This window comes from Macrobrachium nipponense, chromosome 2 (assembly GCF_015104395.2).
Source record: "Macrobrachium nipponense isolate FS-2020 chromosome 2, ASM1510439v2, whole genome shotgun sequence".
NCBI lineage: Eukaryota > Metazoa > Arthropoda > Malacostraca > Decapoda > Palaemonidae > Macrobrachium > Macrobrachium nipponense.
In genome coordinates this window covers 50,610,695-50,617,904 of record NC_087201.1, presented here as the reverse complement: position 1 = coordinate 50,617,904, position 7,210 = coordinate 50,610,695, and the positions used below count along the sequence as shown (strand labels likewise).

General features: G+C 38.6%; 1 protein-coding gene across 4 annotated transcripts in view; it reads left to right on the top strand.

Annotated features, from left to right (window-relative positions):
• The first annotated feature begins 1,100 nt into the window (after positions 1 to 1,100).
• LOC135220565 (calcineurin subunit B type 2) overlaps positions 1,101 to 7,210 on the top strand; it is a 421,288-nt gene continuing 415,178 nt past the window's right edge. For 2 of the 4 annotated variants that reach the window (XM_064257793.1, XM_064257789.1), the window contains exon 1: positions 1,101 to 1,257. The gene's annotated coding sequence lies outside the window, so the exon portion shown is untranslated. The remainder of the gene's footprint in view (positions 1,258 to 7,210) is intronic. The other 2 variants (XM_064257791.1, XM_064257788.1) reach the window with 1 other exon arrangement.

Below are 7,210 nucleotides of genomic sequence, written 5' to 3'. Positions count from 1 at the left end.
ATGATGATTGCAACTCAGAAACATACACCATGTTCGCCTTAAAAAAACTCACCAAACTTTCAGTAGAGCAAAAAAGAAAAAAAAATTGTTACTGGCAAAGTCTTCTTTAGTATTTAAGAAGTGATATAAACTTTCGTGAAATGGCTTTGCTGCCATCTGAAGTTGCCATATTCCATATTCTAAATAAATAAATGAATAAAATAGAAACTCTTGTTTCGAGCTCTTATCAAAATTTGGATAATATAATCCGTGCCCCGTGAATACCTTGTTGCACTATGCAAAGGTAAACGAAAAAGGTAACAGGCATATAGGACGTGAGTTAAATGGTATAAACTAATATGCAAAAAGTGACATACGTGCGACTAAAATTTCCAGCAACAACCCATAAGTTTTCAGAATATGATTTGCTTTAGACTAAAATTTTCTGAAATTTGCCTGAAAGTATGGCGTAAGCTTTCAGAAAGCAACACGCACATGTAAGCCAAATTTTCAAAATTGACCTTCTCGTGACCCGGGGTGCCATTCAGAATGAACCGAAAGCATAAACTAAAATGAAAATGAACACGATATAAAAAAAAAAAATAAATAATTGAATAGCTTCGAAATGTAACCAGAATCATTCATAGTACGACCAAGGTTTTCTAAAAATTATCAAAATGGGTAACTCAGATCTTCAGAAAATGACCTCTGCCACATGACCTGAATTGTCAGACTATGACCTGCACTGACTCAGGGACAACAAGAGAGAGAGAGAGAGAGAGAGAGAGAGAGAGAGAGAGAGAGAGAGAGAGAGAGAGAGAGGCTACTCAAAAGTCTCGACGCAGACAGACCGATGCTCTAAAGGTAAGTTAGACCGATGCTCTCAAGGTAAGTTATCTCACGCCATGCACTGCCACTGAAGCCGTTTGGTTGATGAAGCGCCGTTTGATGATGTTCGGCGTTTGAGTTGGCATAACTACCATGTCAGATTGAAGTGGCTGGGTGGGACGAAGGGCACGAGGTAGGGATGGGGACAGCAGGAGGCGGAGAGGGTTGCTGTGATGACAGAGCAGGAGAAAAGAGAGAGAGAGGGAGAACTGGGCATGGCATGGGTATCACGGTTACTTGGGAAGCAGTTGGCATCAGACCTTAGTCGTGGTGAGATTATTTCCATCATTTTCACTCGGTGGATTCTCCGTTCCTACCAGGAATCGGTCCTCAAGCGAATAGGGAATCGGGTTCTTGGAGCGCGGGCGGTCCCCGAGTCACGACACCCAAGTAAGGAGGCGTCCCCGACGCTTTGCATTTTTCTCTTAAATCAGGATTGTTGCTTTGATCAGATTTCATGGGTGGGATAAAAGGCTTTGCCTCCAAGACGGGATAACAGGTGGACAGTGCTCTGAGATAAACACGAGAGAGACAGACAGACAGACAGAGAGAAAATAAAAGGCAGAAGAGCCAGTTGCACTTCGCGCCTGACATTCAAAACAATGGCGACTAAAACGTTTTCTTTTCCTTGCAACGAGCGACCGCTTCGAAGACACCTGCGACGTCCTAAAAATAAGTCTTCAAACCCATTCAGAATAAATTGAAACTTTTAAAATGTATAATCATCACCGTTGAAACAAACCGAAAGTAAAAGTAACCATAAAATACATTGTTGGTTGTTCCCATGGACTAAAAAACTTGCATACACGTTTCATTTCTGCAACATAAGCAGTCAAGACGCTTAACAGAATTGAAACCTGCTTAAAATTGAAAGGAAAAATAAAAAAACTCCTACACACAAGATAATGGAAGGATAGCAATCGTGTTTCTGTTAAAAGATTCAGTCTTGTAATATTTCGATAAAAATTCTAGTTTATTAATGGCCATAGACGGAAAAATTACGCCAAGATTCTAGCCAAGAACGTTATTCTCTTTTATTCTATCTGACTATTTTCTGCCTTTTTAATCATTTGAATGCCTAAGATCTTTTCTAGATAAATTTCAAAGTACGTATCCTGGAAAGGTTCATGTTAATATTTAATCAGTATGTGCCCACTTTTAATGGAAAAGGGCAAAAAGGCCACTGGGTTTTCACAGAACAGAATGCGCAACCATGAAATAAGAAAAACAATTCGGTAAGGAAATTACAGTTAAACTCAGATGGCAATCAAAGAAATAAATAAGATTATTGAATTGAATTGAACATTGAGTTTACCAAAGGCCAAGCACTGGGACCTATGAGATCATTCAACGCTGAAATGGAAACTGACAGTAAAAGGTTTGAAAGGAGTAACAGGAGGAAAACCTCCCAGTTGCAATATGAATCAATTGTTATAAGGGTGGAAGGTAAGATGGAAGAAATAGAATACTGAAGGAGGTACAGTAAAAGGAACGAAAGAGGTTGCAGCTTGGGACCGAAGGCACGCTGCAAAGAACCTTAAGTAATGCCTACAGTGTACCGCATGGGGTGCACTGACGGAACTAGCCCCCTTGGGGGAATATAATATTATTGCCTGAAAGGTATCCTTCAAACATTCGTTCATTCGTAGAAGTTTAATGCTGGCATATAGCCATCATATTCGAATTGATTTGTTCCTTAGTGAAAGCAGTGCCTCTTCATAAATCCATTACTGGCTCTGGCCTGTGTATCTGCTCAAGATTCATCCTACACACTTTTTTGATCATCTAAAATCTCTTGACATGCGCTATCGAAGGCAAATAACCACTCATCCCTAGACCAACCTTGGCTCTCTGCAAACCTCTTCAATCTTTGATGAACGTGTCCCTGTTATTGCTTTACAGCAATTGCGGTGGTGCTAGTGCTCCTTGCCCGTCTCTCTTAAGTTTCACTGCCAGCATCTATCTTGAGTCCCAACATGTGTGTGTGTTTCTGCTTGCATCCTTTCTTCATTGCATCCTTTCTTCATAAGTTGTGTGTCTTTCAGCCACTGCTCTCTGTCTTTCAGACTTTTGTCTTGCTTCTTTTCTTCCCCTCTCTTCACAAGGTGTCATACTTCTCTCTTGCTCTTTGTCGCTCTGCATGGGCTAAATTTTGCTGCTCACTAACAAAGTCCCATAATGCCCGGCCTTCCAACCCTGGCCACCTCCACAAGCTTTACTGTCTCTGTCACTGCAGTGCTGAAATATTCTTGGATTTCAGACTAACACTGTAAAATTACACCATGGTACTGCTACTTGAAATATGACAACGTCGCCAATTATGTAAAAATTCCAAGAAAATCATAAATGACATGCTTTAAAACAAATTGACATCACTGGAATTTCCTTTAACATCTTTAAGAATTATATTACTAAAAGTAAGGATCTATTATGTAATTAATGTACTTTATTAAAGTTCCAGGGCAGTGTCTTCTCACCATTATTGTTCATATTGTTTCTGGATAAGTGCATGAGAGAGGGAGAAGGATAGAAAGCCCAATAAGGAGAAGGTCACTGCTCTAATGTAAGCAGACGACCATGCGATGATAGCAGGAACAAGAGAGGACCTTCAAAGTGAACTATAGTAGAGGAGTAATACTCTAACAAATAACGGAATGAAAATCAGCAAAGAAAAATGGAAATCATGGTGTTCTGAAGAACACTCAGTGATGTGAACGTCTCACTGGATAGCCAGATTTTACATAAGTGCAGAAATCTTAAATATCTAAGCACTGTGTTCTGTGACGAAAATAAGTCAGAATTAGAAATATATCATCCAATCAGCAAAATTTAATAACACCTTGTATCTACTTTATCCACTGATGAAAGATAGGAATATGCCAGGAAAAGTAAACACGAGCAATTATACCACTATATTGAGACCAGTTCTGACCTATTTCCATGAAATTTGGATATTAACATCAAGAACTAGAAGCCAAATTCAAGCGGCAGAAATGGAATTAGTGAGGCTAACAAGGTTAGACAAGATACGACATGAAGACATTAATGAACTGAGGGTGCAAAACATTTCAAAGTTTGTTGAATGTTGAAAGAGGATAGCTACGTTGGTTTTCCACGTGAAAAGAACGGGGGAAGGTAGAGATCTCAAGAACTTTTTGGAAATGGATGTCGGATGGAAGAGGACCTATGGAAAAGATGGAAGGAAACTTAGACGCAGCAGGCCGAAAAAGAGGAAGCTCTCTATAGAGGGTTGAAGAACACTTTGTTTGCAGATCGACGGATAGGACGGAATTCCTGGGACAGGACGACTGGCAAGCTTGATAGCTTACCTGAAATCTAATTAGAAATGGTGAGAATATTAAAGTTTCAGAATAATACAGTAAACGAAAGATTTCATCTATTCTTGAAATTGCAAAGTAAAAATCGGAACTAGGGAATTACACACGCACACATACACAAACATACACACAAAACAGAAAATTCTCTCAAGGAAAAATAGAGAATTTTGCCAATATACAAAATAATCTAAAATCTCAAGGAAACAGAAACAAATATATAGTGGTAAAATAACTTAAAAAAATAAAATAAATATTTTTAGATATGATGAATTCTATACCTTTATTAATCCTAAAATGAAACATTAACATGGCTGCCTAAATAATAGGACAATATTTCTAACCTAACTTGATATTGCCCATCAGTGTAATAATTGATCTCAACAAGTGCTGAAGGAAGCCGCTGGGCACTATTCAAACGACTAAGTAAAAGACAGCTCCTAATAAAAGATACGGAATCTTAAAATACAGACTAATGGATAAGCAAACTAAGATTGAAAAGAGTTAGAAAAGGAAGAAGGGGGAGGGGCTGCATTTGGATTCTTTGTGAGGGAGAATCCATGTTATCTTTGGGTTAGTAGTCAATTAGTCAAGTGAAACTAAAAATCTGATTCGACCAAAAATATACCATAATATTTTGTTTACAAATAGAACGGTACGTTCTGGAATCTGTCTCAGCGATGAATAAGTTCTATTGGTCACCTATTTAGCAAAACAGCTATACTGGAAATTTGTACGTTCGTGCATTTGTACATTACTATTCTATTCTTTTAACTGTCGTTATGCAATTTTTAATCAAAATCTTATAAAATCAAAGAGTAACAATAATCAAAAAGGAAAACTGGACAGGCATTCCCACTAGCATATTTTCAATGTTTTAATGACTTATTTTAAGCGTAAAGTTGAAATATCTCCTTACAAATACTTTTAAAATCTCACATACAACTGCTAATAAGCTATTATATGCGTGCACTCCTGAGCCGACAACAGTTACAGCCACTAACTCATGACTTCCTTCAAGACTATAGCAGACTTACAATGGTTCTACATTTGTATGAGAGACTAGCGTAAAAAAAAAAATTGACTGGAGAAAATAATCAAAAATGAAAATTAACACATTTGACAGTTCATAAAAATGGAGATCAACAAATTTCGCAGGCAAGAATACTTCTACTTGATTCCCCTGACTCCTGAGAAAGTTCCAAGTCTACAGCGAAACGTTCATTCAGCGCAGCTCACAATGAAAGGCTTCAAGCCTCCTCGGATTTTAAATCTGCAAACCATTCTGGCCCCGTGAATCCCCCAAGGATGGCCATCTGTGAACAACGTAGTTCGTATTGAGAGGCTTTCACGATTCTTCCCAATTCAGACTTGCAGACTATGCCAGTCTCAACTTCAAGGGATCTTTGGTCCAAGAGCGGCAATATAGTAGTCTTTCTCAGCTGTGGTCTCCTTTTCTCTATGATGAAGCAAAAGAAAGTTAAGTATATCTTCGTTTAACCAGACCACAGATCTGATTAACAGCTTTCCTAGGGCTGGCCCGAGGGATTAGATATTTTTACGTAACTAGGAACCAATTGGTCACCTAGCAACAGGACCTACATTTCATTGTGGGATCCGAACCATACCATAACGAGACTTTAATTTCTATCACCAGAAATAAATTCCTCTGATTCCGCGTTAGCCGAGCCGAGAATCGAGCTTCGGACCACCAGATTGATAGCCGAGCACGAAAACCACTCGTCCAACAAGGAACTTATGATGTAACATCTTCTGTATTTCTGTTTAAGACTTCCATGCTTTTTCGCCTTTAATTTAATTTTTTTTTTTTTTGCACAGGTTTCTTTTATTTTCTCCAAGTGGTAAGGCACTTGGCATCATTAACTTACAACTAGTAGTACTTCCAAATTCTCCAGTAATTCTTCCAATCGTCAAGTCTGAAGTCTTTAAGGAATAATCAAATCTGCTCCTTTGCAGTTATATTTACTCATTTCCAAGCCATTCGTAGCTGTTTCAGCCATAAGCTCATCTTCACTACATGTGCAATGGAATCACAGGTCTAATATACGTGCGAGTACATAAAAAATATTGACTGAAAATCAAGAATCTAAAATGAACATTTAAACAGAAATTTCACACTAGAAAATTAAAACAAATAAATATTTCCAGTGAAGATGCTTCTCTATGAATCCCTCAGCTCTAGAGAGAGCCTCCGAAATCTTCAGTCACATTGCTCATTGCAATATGCATACTGAGATAAACTCTCTGACACCTATAGTTTGTTTAGGGAGAAAAGGGTGGATGTTTTGGCACTTGGTATGACAAAGGTGAAAGGGCAGTGTGTGTGTTGTGGGGTGAGGGGGAGGGGGGGGTGATGAGGACACAGTTGTGTTTGGGGTAGCTGAAAGGCGAAGGGCTACCAAAGGAACACAATTGTGGAAGACTGTGGATGGGTACAAATAGGTTAGTTCGTGGATTGTATGGGTAAGAATGAGTGTGGCTGAAGAAAAAGTAGCAAGAACATGAGTGAGCATATGATTAAAGAATGGAAACGCAAGAGAATGTTTCTGGGAGAGTAAGCCTGTGCCCTTTCATATGGGTTCGTAATATATGAAAGGGTGGTTACTACGGGGAGTTAAATGCCAAGGTAAGTGCCCAAGAGGGGAAACGCATTTTTGGTACGTATGGAGTGCCTGCAGTAAATGTGAGTGAAAAGTCTTATGGAAATGTAAAAAAGGGATTTGATTGCTAAAAATAAATAGTTTCCAAGGAAAGAAATCTTTATTCATAAATAAAAAGTTTAATTGGAAAGAGAAAATGGTGTGGGAAATTATATGTTAGACTATGCTAGTACATAGGTGATGGAAGATCGAGTCGTGGGAAGGAGCAGCTTGAGACATAACTGACCATTATTCGGTAATGAGGAGGAAGGTGTGAATCCTGGATGTTAAGGTAATCAAGACAGGTAAGCATGATAGGAACCTGTAAGGAGAACATGTATGAACTAT